This window comes from Vanessa cardui, chromosome 8 (assembly GCF_905220365.1).
Source record: "Vanessa cardui chromosome 8, ilVanCard2.1, whole genome shotgun sequence".
NCBI lineage: Eukaryota > Metazoa > Arthropoda > Insecta > Lepidoptera > Nymphalidae > Vanessa > Vanessa cardui.
This window is the reverse complement of record NC_061130.1, coordinates 5,929,161-5,944,129: the sequence shown is the minus strand read 5'-3', so window position 1 is coordinate 5,944,129 and position 14,969 is coordinate 5,929,161.

The window sequence follows — 14,969 nt, the reverse complement described above, 5'->3', positions numbered from 1 at the left end:
TTCGAATAAAGCAAAAATAGACTTTCGAAAATGCGGCTTTAATACGTCATACGGCATAAACTACAAGGTACCACCCTCGAAAGAGCTGTAATCGACCTCAAAAAACTTTGCAAAAGAGCTATTATATGTCGTACATCATATGACATTACATCATATACACAAAATTTGATTAAAAACAGTAAGAAATTCTGCCCCAAATCGCACCCTAACTGTAAGCCAAAAAAAAAGTCGCTTTCTCTGTCCCTATATCTTTAAATCTACGCAACGGATTTTGATGCGGTTTTTTTTAATAGATAGTGTAATTCAAGGGGAAGGTTTGTGTATATAATACATGAACAATATAGTAAAGAAACACTGACATTTTTAGAAGTTTGCAATGTGATGTCGTAAATAAACAAATTCTTTAGTATATTTAGTATCAGTATTGCACCCGTGAGAAGTCGGGGCGGGTCGCTAATTGATTACAATATTCGATTATGACAATTACATGAACATAACCACGTTCCGGAAGGTGATCAAATATCCAAATAACCCATAAATAAAAGATTCAACCGAGTATTGCTAACGTGCTCCTCAGAATTGTTCCGTTCCCTCCCGTTCCCTTAATTTGTCATAGATCCTATGCTCAGAACCTTACCAAACTTTCACCAAACTACCCTTAAAGTATATCCTTTATAATAAAAAAAGAATAATCAAAATTGTGCCAACCAAGTTTGAGTTATTCACCTATTTATCGCGCACATACATAATGCAAATTTAAGACTTATGTCGTTTTCATACGGATACCATCATCGGAAAAAAAAAATTAAAATTAAAATGGTACCCCACGGGAAGCACTACCATTCATACAAAAAAAAATTATCAAAATCGGTCCACCCAGTAAAAAGTTATGAGGTAACAAACATAAATAAAAAAAAAAAAACAGACGATATGATAACCTCCTTCTTTTTGAAGTCGGTTGAAAAGTAGCCTATATCCTTCCTTGGAGTTCAAATTTGTTTCAATGCAAATTTCATCAAATTCAGTTCGGATAGACGGATTTATATCTAACTACTACCACCGATTTTGAATGTAGATTCTACCGAGAACAACTGAAAACTCAGTAGTTACTCTCGGTGTCTGACTGGCCTGGGAAGGCTCGCGGCTCTGGGTCTTTAGAAACCTAGGATAAGATTATATATAATCAAATGAACTTCTTGAAGTGAAGTTTTATGTGACAATACATTGCTTTCGTAAGGATACATGATCCATCACTGGCATTATATAGCAGATACGAGTAGGTATTAGTTATGTGACAATATACTGCTTTCGTGAGGATACACGATCCACCAGCTATAATTAACATATAATTTAAGAATATATCAAACCAAACCAACTTAAATATGTTACTAAAGATATTATATTGCATTGCATGTATTTTAATAATACATTAATTTAAAAAAATATATAAATATAATATGTACCTATTAATATATAGGACTAGAATCATTAAATCATTTATAAATTAGAATTCAATGAATAAAGTTTGATATTAAATTAATTTGTACAATTTTTTATTATGATTTTGATCGGTGAAAACAATAACAAAAGCGAGTTCTAAAATCGACGCGTGTATGTTATTACTCCAAACTGCCATTAGTAATTAATCTGCAGTGAGATTAATACCTACATATCATTTTGTTAAAAACATTCAATGGTCAACCACGGACTCATTCAGTCTACATTTAATGTAAATAAAGGTCGACATTGGCTTGGTTTTACCTCTATTCTTCCGATTTCACAATAATTTTACACTGAATTTAATAAATTGTAATTTGCTTAATGAAGCGTTTTATTTTATTATACTAATCAAAACAACTTCATCATAATTTTGCCTTCATCAAATATATATAAAAAACGTGTTCTACATGTTAAACTCTAATAACTATCGTTTCCTCTAGTCGATAGTTTGACATTCGGCCATTTTTTTGCGATCGATGGTTCGCAAACTTACCTAACCTGCTATTTGACGTCATATCGCTCTTCGGAAATGTTTGAAGCATTTACATGCTTAATTGTATGCGGTTGAAAATAAAACTCTTTTTTTCTCGATGGAAAAACGATTGCTTTCACATCACATCGTGAAGATAAAAAAAACTCCTATGTTAGTTCTTAAGACACCCACGAAAATATATGGTGACTTCATTTATACTCGATTTACTTATACAGCTGGGAGTTAAAACGAAAATATTATGTGTACCCTTGGTAAAGGAAACACCACTGCTACAAATTTTCGTTTCATTCATAGTTTTTATAAAGAGAATAATTACTCCTCATTTACTCATAACTTTAAATGCCACTTTAGTTGTAAAAGGTCTCTAAAATAATAGCGTGCGGCACCACGATAGATCATGGGGTTTTATAGAAAATTGTGTATTCCTTTTGGACTTCATTTTAGAGCGACGATGTAACACATAGCAAAAATAAGAGAGACACCTTATCTCATATCATATATTAGTGTTCAAAATGTTCTGACTGACTTTTATGACAGGCTATTATTTTTAAATCATGAAGTTATTTAAGTTTTAATCAAAATCAAAATCAAAATAAACTTTATTCAAGTGGGATTTTGACAAGCACTTTTGAATCGTCAATTAACAATTAAGTGAAGCTACCACCGGTTCGGAAAGTAGATTCTACCGAGAAGAACCTGCGAGAAACTCAGTAGTTACTCTTTTTCAATATTTAAAAATTACAAAGTCATGTTAGTTAATACAATTATTTAAATTAATATATCCTGCCTGGAAGTCAACAGGTATTAATTCCACGCGTTTTTATCATCTACAAAATCTTGTATCGAGTAATACGCCTTTTTTACCAATATATTTTTTATAAACGATTTGAATTTACGAAGAGGTAAAGTTAAAAATGTCTACGGAATTTTATTATAGAAACGGATAACTTGCCCCAAGAAAGATTTGTTGACTTTGTGGAGTTGAAAACTTGGCGTTATAAGCTTATCCTTACCCCTAGTCTCTAGCTCCAAGATTATAAATAGACCGGATTGCTCTCTTTTGTAAAATAAAGACAGATTCAATATCTGCAGCGTTACTCCAAAGTAATATGCCATATGACATAATTTTGTGAAAATAACCAAAATAAACTAAATGAGCGGTATGAATATCAGTTAATTGTCTAACTTTTGTAACCGCGTATGCTGCGGAGCTGAGTCTTCCTGCTAGGGATGATAAGTGGGGACTCCACTGAAGTCCGGAATCCAATTCTATTCCCAAGAACACCGTCATATCGGCTACATCAAGCCGGCCAGTAATTTTCTCCATATCCAAAAGAGAAGACACAATAGCTATTCAATATTGAAAGGATTTCAATTAAAATTGCATTACATTTACAATGTACAATTAAGTTACGCCGTAAATGATATGATAACATTAGTAATTACTTTTTAATTTGCAATTACAAGTTATCTTGTTTACTCGACCGATCATCATACAATTCTTCCTACACGCAGCTATCATGTATAAAAATTTACATAGGATAACCAACACCTCCCCGACCAAGCAAATACAAATTAAGAATTTAACGTTATGTAAATCCTTACCTACAAAAAGTATGCATGAAAAACCGCAAATAAATAAATTGTTTTTATAAAGAAATTACATGAAAGAAGTACATAGCTTCATCTCGTTTCATTTCACCCCACCCCTCATATGTAGTTCACCCCATTACATATGGAGTCTCGACGTTAAAAATATAATGTTGTCATTTTATGAACTTTGTGTTTCATTGTACTATCACATACGGGTAAACAAGTATGAACACCAACTACGATATTGTTATTGTATCGTAAGTGTACAATGGATCACATAATGATTTTGTTAATTGATCATTGGACAATGTCAATGAGAGCGATATTATGGTTGTTAAGTCATTTATAAATATTAATGAAGTTAATTATAAATAGGTGGAATTGCTAAAGATACATCATATTGCGATGTGCGATTGTAATGTGGATATTCGAAATAACTATATACGTGTACATTAATTTTTTTTACAATAATAGCACACTATACGTATTTCTGGTTTTTATTATTATATCATTCTACAGTTTCTTTTTTATTCGCATTTATTTTGGTTTTGCTTTAATTCCTCAAAAATAAATATATTTAAAGACACGATTTGTATGTACAGTTAATCTTACATTATATTTGTAAATAATAAGGTAATAGGGACTTTATTTTCAGTTAGTCAACCGCTAATCTCAGGCTTTACACTTATTTATCGAGTTTGCTTCATTAAGTACCCTTTTTTATTCTTGCTGGAAAAATGCCTTTATTACGCATGAATAGACCCAATAAAAAATGAGCGTACCTCTCCGTCTTACTAAGTGATTACAATAAATGATCGATCTTATCTTCAATATTTAAAACATTATCGTAACTAAGTGTATTAAGTCTATATTAACTAACATGACTTTGTATTTTTTAAATGTTGAAAAAGAGTTACTACCGATTTTCTTGTCGGTTCTTCTCGGTAGAATCTACCTTCCGAACCTGTGGTAGCTTCATTTAATTGTAAAACGACGATTCAAAAGTGCTTGTAAAAGCCTACTTGAATAAAGTTTATTTTGATTTTGATTTTTAAACTTCTATTTATGCATAGAAACACAACAGGTAACATTTTAAATCTTAAGCTTTTGCTTACATAAACGTTTAAAAAAAGAAAAGAAAAATGAACAAAATAGTTCAACTTTTTCTTTGAGATTTTCATGCAATTTTGGTAAGTTTCATCTAGTAATTGGATGGCCAAGGTAATCGCAATAATTATATGTAAAAAAATCCCCTTACCTAATACTTGAATTAGATTAAAATCATTAGATCAAAATAAAAGCTTTTTATTATATGTATATCATGTTAATTAATGTGATAAATAAAAACTGTTTGAGAACGAACGCTTTTATTATTTAAAGAAAGTTTGATAACAAACCTACCCTGTGTGGTTTTGCTACAAGTTCGCGTGGATAGACGATACCGACAAATCACTTACTCTCGCTACACACTACTTAGGTATTGTTGTATTTTAATATGAAAAGTCAGCCAGCGTTATTACAAGCACAAAGGCCATAACTTCTAAGTTGCGAAGTTGGTTTCTCACAGGCGCTGTATGGAATTGTTAATATTTCTAATAGCGTCAATGTCTATATGCGGTTACGACCACCCACCGCACATTATATCGTAAATTTTAAAATAGCACATCCTCATTAATAAAGTGAACTTTGGTAATTTTCTATCAAATAACAAAGATTACACCCTAAATTTGGGCATCTTTTGTTTCCCAACTGTATAAAACGTGTACAAAATGTTTTTTTGAGAATAAACCCCTAAGCGAAAACCGTACTGTTGATTTTATTCTGTATATACCTAGTATTTATTACCATTTTTACTCAAATATTTATTCTTAGTCAATAGATAGAGAAGAATTTTATTGAAATCAAATACATACAGGTTTTCTCACGATGTTTTCCTTCACAGACGAGCACGAAATCAATTATAAACACTAATTAAGAAATTCAGTGATGCTTGCCTGGGTTTGCTGACCCGCAATAATCGGTTAATAAGCATGCGTTTATGCTACTGGGCCATCTTGATTCAATCAATACTTTATTAATTTATAATATATAAATAGTTTATTAATATGTCATAATTAATATTATGACATATTAATAAACTATCATTTAAATTTGAATACCTGATTCCAAGTCAGTCGTGTAAATATTTGCTTGATGCCATCCGCGCCAAACTGCATGTTCGACTACATATCCCATAGACAAAAGCACGGGTGCTGGGCATTGCGCCTTTGTAAAAGTTAGCCGGTAAAACAACATGGCAAAAAATATACATTTCAACTTCATAACTACAGAAGGAACTGACTAGTCTCACTAATTTTCGAATTCTAAATGACTCACGTACAAATTTCACAATTCAAAGACAAATGCATTAATAATAAAATAGCCTGATTGATTTATCATTTTGATTAATTACAAACAGACATGCCTTTTATTGAAATATAGTACTGACGAACACAACCCCCTACTATGCCTACAACCGATTCAATTATTAATAAATATATTATGCTGTTACGTAGTTCAATCGTAATAAAAAATCTGTGAATATCTTTTGATAAATGCTATAAATAATACTGATAGTGAACAAATGATTATATATTCCTCGTTTGTTAAGAAAAAGAAATAAAAGAAACGTTCGCATCAACAAATCAAATTATTCAGCGAGAGAAATATATATATCCTATATAAAATAACTGTTAAGTTATATTAACAAAGCCTTATTACCTGGTTGATTAATAAGAATCATTTTGTGGAATGCAACAAAGCTACATTGCTCAAGCCCAAATGTTTAGAATGCGTGCATAATAACAACCGAAGCTTGCGGGATCAAACTCAGTTTTTAACATTGATATTCATTAACCTACAATGAAGCAACGTGGTCGAGTGGGCTTTCCAAACTTTCTCCTTGTTGGGAAAGGAGGCCTTTGTTCAGCAGACGGACATTTGCAGGCTAAAAACACAAAAGTAAATAATTTAAATAAATCAACGGAAAGGTCACAGAACAAACATATGTGTTGAAAAAACAAGATTCATTAGAAAAATTAGTTTTGTTACACAGTATAGATTTTTTTATGATTTTATTATGCTCCACAGACGTCCTGTCCACGAGGTTGTTTTGTCTTATTTATGCTATTTTATGTGCCTTCATGTGTGTTACATAGTACAGCGTTCAGATAAAAAAAACAAAAGTCAGATGGGACGCAGAAAACCTTACAGTGAAAAAACAAAAGCAAGTATTAGATAGCATGAGTATTACACTGGATATTCATGTGCTTAATTTGTGTTTAGAATTCATCTCGTGCTCAGCGGTGAAGAAAAACATCGTGAGGAAACCTGCATGTGTCCAATTTCAGCGAAATTCTCGCACATGTGTATCCACCAACCCGTAATGGAGCAGCGTGGTGGAATATGCTCAAAACCTTCTCGTCAGAGGAAGAGGAGGCCTTAGCCCAGCAGTAGGATATGTATGACATTCTGTTAATGTAAAAAAAAATATGATAATAATATAAATCCAACTGCATAATTGAGGTGGTAGCTTCACTTAATTATTAAATGACGATTCAAAAGTGCTTGTAAAAGCCCACTTGAATGAAGTTTATTTTGATTTTGAGGCGTTCTAATATTTGTTATTATATATTCAAACTCCTCAAACTTATTCATCACTATTACTAATATTATTAATTCATCACTGTTGAATTTTATTTACTTCTTGATCCAATTTATTCTCTCTTAACGCATCATTAGACGTTAGTGAATCTAAAACTACGATTATATCGCTCTAAGTGCCCCCTGAAGCTGAAACCGCGTTAACTACATAAGAAACTTCGTGTACTGTGCAGAAACTTTTAAACTCGAATGAAGTAAAGGATATGCCTCGATCAAAAATAGTTCTGACAAGATATCAAAATAAGCTTAAAGCATATAAAATTGTTAAAACTGTTGGTTTCATTTTTGTATTTCAAAGAGCTTTAAGAATACTTTAAGAATTGGAAAACTATCTACAATTAGTTAAAGTTATTGACTTCCCTTAACACTTTATAAACGGGCCTAAATAGTTTATGTAAGTCAATATTTGGAATAGTACGAAGAAAGCCTTCTTCTGGATCCGCCATTTCCTTATTAAACTTGAACGTAAACATACCTTTACGTATTTCAAGAATGGCCTATCGCGTCATGTTTACGTTGGAATATTTGTCATCTTGTACTTTTGGGTACTACCTATTTTAAATCTTCGCCCTCTTTACGATACAAGCGATTCTTTCGTAGAACAATACTATTGAAACTTTGCGCAGCAAGTTGATCACAACTCATTTCGTCATCAAACAGCCGAAAGAAACTAACGCATTTTGGCAGTACCTATATACTCTTATTCTTAATAAATTCGAATATTATTCGTGTATGGATACATAATTGAATAAATACCTATAGTTTAGTAACTAGTTTATTTTGTATTTTCTTGTATATAAATTGCCTAATGTAAATTACTTGGACGACAAACATCTTGATTTGTTCATTTACTCGTTACTAGATTTACCTAAGAGAGAGTAATACAAGCGATATGCCGATTGACTATGGAATACAGATATGCCAAAAGAGAAAGGAATAACAAAAACATTTAGATTTTTGGAGCTTATATCGTTTTGTTTTTGTTCAATTTTGTTTTCTTTGTGCATATAGTTTTACACTGTTAGTGGTTTTACGTATTTTGATGTTGTAACTACAAATTTTAAAAATGTTTGAACAATATCTAACTAGTGAAAAAACATATCACACATTTACAATGCTTTTATAGTTTAAATTTAATATAAGTGATAGAGTTATTTTTTGTTACACATTGTATAACTATAATTTATTAGAACAATTTAGTTAATAATATGTCGATTGACTATTTTTAGAATATGTTGTAATGTAATATTTTAATTGTTCACGATTAATACTGGCCGATTGTCTGATACTAGCAGGTAAGAAAGAGAATGACAAGATATAATAACTATATACCTGTGATCGATTAGTTTGAGACAGATTATTTCTTCGTATTGTAAAAACTAAATCGATTCCCGCAATTTTATACCGCAAGGTTTGAAATAAAATGACAAATCTGTAAATGTGTCAAAAATAAATATGATATTTTATTAGTGCTATGACCTTGAAAGCAAGAAATTGTAAAGATGGCTTGCAACCTTAGTACGCCGCACAATGCAATCGACGTACATATTTTCATTATGAATTAACCAAATCCACTAAATGCTTTCACAACTATGACCATTATCGAATCAAATAATCACTATACTACTCTCAAAGTCAAACAGATAGAAAACTATAGTGACTAGTCTACTTCTAGTCTCGGCTTAGTCAATAAACTTCTTTCCCTTTTCAGTTACTCTGATATAAATTGATTTTGAACAGCTTGTCTGGTAATATAGATACGTCTCTGTTCTTGTTGTTAAACCTTTGTATGGAACTTGGTGTTCTAGTTCTATTTCCATTAATGTGGGTATTTTGTTGAATGGTTCCTCTTCTTTGCTTTCATTTTATTTTTTCTTAAGACTTATTCTATTTTTATGAGAACTAGCAATATCTTCGTCAGATTAACTTTTTCGCTTAACAGAAGGATCGCGTGAAAGCCAATGCAATCATATTTTACGGTTCACAATATTTCAGACAGTTTACATTCTGACGAGATAAATTGTAATGTAACGAATTTTGTAATCTTATGGTATATATACATAATATTATTTGTTTAATTTTATAATTATGAGATTGAAATAAAATAATAAACTATATATAATAAAATTATAACAAACATCTCTTATTAACATTAAATCGGTTCCAGACATTTTTATTCTTAATATTACCCGAGTGAACCCTTTTTTATTATTATTTAAAGCCTTGCGAACGACGCAATGTAATGTATTTCACTTACGTATAATACAATGACAAAATATGAGTTTAATAAATATATAATTATAATATAAATGTAACTGCATAAATAACTTTTACAAACAATAGGAAAATGCATAAGTGTGAGCGAAAACACAAGTACACTGCAGTTGAAAACAAGTGAAAAAAATTCAGGCGCAGGACCAACGGCTTCACATGCTTTCCGGAAGTGTTTATACTAACAACATTCAAATTTCGAATTTAAAAATTAATCTTTTATTTAAAGGTAACAACATCGTGGGCAAACTTGATTGTGACATAGATAATAGGTTGGGGAAAAAGTTTCTTCGTATTTTATATGAAAATTCAAAAAGTTTTTTTTTATAGTTTATTTACATTTGACTAAAGTATGTAGGTGCCATTTTTTTCCATAACTTTTTGCCATCTTGTTGGTAGTGACATGATCCCATTGCTGTAAAAATTTTGGGGCTTCTGATCGAAAAACTGCGACAAGTGGTTTTGGCAGTACTCTCGTGATGTTAACCTGACACTGCCTAAGGAATTCTGCAGAGACCGAAACAGATGAAAATCTGAAGGTGCAAAGTCAGGACTATACGGCGGATGCATTAATACCTCCCAGCCAAACTCTCGTAATTTTTGTTGAGTGGCTAAAGATGGTGAAAAACCACACCCCTTCTGTTGATCAATTCTGGCCGCTTTCTCTCAATTTCTTGCTTCAATCTCATCAATTGTTCGCAATACAGTTCTGAATCGATGGTCCTGCCGGGCGGTAACAGCTCATAATGAATGATGCCCTTCCAATCCCACCATACACACAGCATTACCTTGTTGCGAGTTAATCCGGGTTTTGCCACAGTCTGTGAAGCTTGACCGGCCTTTGACCACGATCTTGTCGTAAGTGATCCACTTTTCATCACCAGTTATCAGCTTCTTCAAAAATGGTTCGGTTTCATTACGTCGTAATAAAGAATCACAAATGAGTACACGGTTCATTAGGTTTCTTTCAGTGAGTTCATGAGGCACCCATATGTAGAGCTTTTTTGTGTACCCAACTTTATTCAAAAGAGTCAAAACCGTTTTGTGGTCAATTGCCAGTTCTTCAGCTACATCGTAACTACTAATATGCCGATCTTGCTCCACTTTTTCAAAAATGGCATCAATTTTCCGTAACAGGGCGACCAGAGCGATATGCATCTTTGATATCAAAATTTCCGGCTTGAAAACACTTAAACCAAACTTGCGCTACTCTCACAGATACTGCATTAGGTCCATAAACATCACAAATTTTTTCGCGGCTTGAGTTGCATTTTTACCTTTTTTATAGTAAAATTTTAAAATGTATCGAATTTCTTCTTTAGATTCACTCATTTTAACAACAACAAAAACAAATGAAAATCACTCAAATTCCTAATTTGAATTTGGAAGTGCCTTCTTTAAAATTAAAACTTTTTAATGATACCAAAACCAGCCAGATACAAATGGTATAGCCAAAGAGATTTTATTACAAGTTCATACATACTATATGCGAAAAGACTTTTTCCCCAACCAATATTTTGAACAGACATTTTAAAGCTATTCCTTTACATGAAAGGCCTGAGTAAGAAGATATTGATTATAGAATATTAAGGCTGTTAGTTAACATATTTTTTCTTTCAACATTACTTAATAATATAATGGTAATAGGTAATAACCATAATACTATATTTAAAAACTCTTGTCAGCTGTTTTCGAAGCACGTACAACAGTCGCCGATGTTGAAGTCATCATTGTTGTTTGGTGACACGTATTACTTAACTTTATTGTTTCAAATTTTGTTCACCCAATTCAAATCAAACTTTGTTGTATAAATAATAGTAACAACGATTACATATCAGACGGATAGCAAAGTTTTAAAGTATATGTATTATAATTTGTTACTGTTACTACTTAAATTACTATTGATGCGTCTTTCAGTGATACTGTGATTTACGAACGAGGTGAAATTCTCATAATATATAATAATAAGGAATAAAAGTCATTAATTATAGATAGTGGTTCTGTCAAAGCAACGGTTCATAGACTGTGACAAAGTTAGACTCAGCTAGATTCTGCATAGATTATGGGTCAGAATGACTCATATACATAATATATTTATGTAGGATAACTTCAATCAATTTATATGATAAAACAAAAATGTGATTACAATTTATGTCGAAATTTCGTTTGTGCAAATTTATTTATATGAGTGTTCATTATAACATCAGTCGTACGTGATAAAATAAATCAGTTTGAAAATACATATAAAATAATTAACACGTTTCTATAAACAAACGTGATCGTTTTTAACATTTTGAGCATACACCAGAATCCGCACGAGCGCTGCTGAACGGACGTAAATGCTAAGTGCAATTTGTGTCAACATAGTGAATAAGTGAATATTATATTATGTTTCAATATAATGTAAGTAGTTCAAAGAATATAAATTTTAATATTACATGTGTACGTAGTAACTTTACTGTAACTAACCATTACATATTTTTAGCACTCTCTTTGACTATTTCTGTTTCTGACTTTATTTCCGTCCAATTTTTCAAGCCGCTTATTGGATAATGATTTGATTTTCGCTGGTAGAAAAAAAATACACGAACAAGGTTTTTATATATAATTTATATATATTTAATAGAGAAATATTGAACTATTACGGTTTTTTACAAAAAAAAATGAAACAAAGATCTAGAAAGTAAAATTTAATTCTTAGGACGAGAGAAATTTCCTTGATATCATGTACCTATCTTTTTCATATACGTTTCTATACCAACGAGTGCGATATAAAATATAACATGTAATTAACTGCTTGGAAACTCATTACTTGCGATACTTGCTCGTATTTGAACATGCCAACTTCGGTTAAAATTTTCCTGTCCTATGATTCTAAATATTATTAATGTAACCCCCTAGGGTTATACACTGAGCTACCTACAGTTTATACATAAAATATAATTTTCTCAAGTAGGCTTTTCCTAGCAAAACGCTTTAACAAAATTTTAAGAAAGTCAACATGTGTTACTTTCTCACTTTTTAATTACCAACATATATAATCATGCGTTGAATAATGGGGCGCTTTAATTAATGTTTTTTTTATTTATTTTAAAACATTCACAGGCTCGCAGACGCCCGTGTTTTTATTAAATTTACTTTAATTAATATTTCTATTTACAAGAATGCCAATAATATTATATTAATAACAAAATGGGCATTTATTTATTCCAGTAGAATTACGAGTCCCAGGGCATAAAAATGATTCTAGTACTAACACCTAGGCCACATTTATATATAATGTTGTTCCTTAACACCGTTGGAAGCTATTGAAAAATTATTAACAGAACAAACAATTTACAATAAAATAGAAAATTTTTCGACAGTTAATAATATTTTATGTTAGTAAGTACCGATTAATTCAATTGATAATTCACCAGAAATAGGTTTAGATATTCTTAATAGAATCGATATTGATAATTGATAAATTTTTTCATATCACGCTAGAATTCATTTCAAAATGAAGGTTTTGTAATACGAAAAAAATATATTTAAATATGTTATTTTGGTGTGTCATTTAATTTTTGGGATTACTTCTGGTATATTATGTCTTTTAAAATATAAAAACTATTGAAACAAAATATGCAGTCTGTTTCAGTAATTGTTTTTGTATATGATAGCTTTATATATAAGAAACTTGTAGTCCGACAATTCCTTAAATTAAGACTATTGATTAATTATTTATGTTCTTGTAATATATCACATAAGACGTCATAGTTACTCATCATTATTTTAACAACAGACTATACCTTATGCAATTAGTAAAAAATGCATAAGGTTTTATTACGATTGCTATTATTATTAAATATAATATATTATATACCTTAATGATTGAAAATTTCTATCAATTCCAAGAGGAATATACGGTACGGCATAGATAAGAGTCTACCAAATGCCGTGCCGTATATTGCCAAAACATGGACAATATCATTGTTCTCTTAATTCTTATGTTCGGAGTATCTAGAGGGTAAAATCAAGGAAAAGATAAGAATGTGTGGAGTGTAACCACAGCTTCCATATTTTATAAATTTAGCAGATTGAATTGGCTGTAAGTTGATCATGTATATTGAAGAAACGTCTAGTGTAGATTTAAAGTTTAGACCGCAGGTCAGCAAACGCGTCGTAGGGCGCATACGTTCAGTATATTTTACTGTAGCCATAAAGAGACAATCAAAGCAATGGTGACGTACATATATGAACACATATTTGTATAATGCATGTTGTACATACATACGTAATGTCTTTAAGATCTTAAAATTTCTCATTTAGTATTATGATTAAACGCATACATTTGCCAGAATTGAATTCGAAATCGCAAAAATTGAGTTCGCTATTGAACCGTATTTTTCTTCTTGACTGCGTCAACATCGTCGTAGCGTAATCGTACATTTCAATTATTAATACATCAGATACTCTTCGAAATATCGCGGGATGTTGAATAAAACAAAAGAATTCTATTTATAATCTTAACTTTGTTTGGTTTCCTTATTGGATAAAGCAGGATATAATGTTTCATATTAGGTAGGTTTATATTTTCAACACGAGCAATACTTGCATATCGGATTTAATTAAATACATAAATTTGACATATGACCACGTGAAAGTACCAAGAATGCTCGTATAAAATAGTAACAGTCTTCCTGCAAACAGCAGAACCAATATATTTAATCACTATATACCCACTATCAATATATATAATGTTTTTTCTGTAAGTAACGTTAGATTGTAAAGACTGGAAACTATCGGAAAAATCTAAAACAAACAATAAATAAAATTTTGACATTAACTGAAACTAGCTGTGATCTTATAAACTTAACTCTTACGCAATTTTTGGGCCGAGTATATCTCGCTAGACCTGTTACAAAATAGAGGTTTTTTATATGAAAAAAAATGAAAATAGTTCCAAAGACAATAGAATGGCATTTAAAATAAATTAAGCGTAAACTAAGACGAACGTTTCAAATGGTAAGTAGACAGATCCTTAGCACGAGTACAAAGAGAACGGAAAACAAGACTGAGAATTGTGGAAAAATTTGTAGAAGGCTTATTACTTATCTGATCAAAGACAATGAGTTTAATTTAATACATAGACGACCTCTGTGGTCGAGTGGTGTGTCCACCGGTTTAATGGGTACGCTACTTCGAGGTCTCGGCCTCGATTCCCGGCTGAGTCGATGTATATTATCCTTAGTTTGCTTTAGTTACTTAAATTGGGATCAGAGTAATGTATTTGATGTTGTCTCATATTTTTTTATTTAAAATAACAACTTTGTACTAATATGGTATTATATTCGTAAAATTCATATCGTCAATAAAGACGATAAATATTTGACGACCTCCATGGTCGAGTGGTGTGTACACCGGTTTTCAT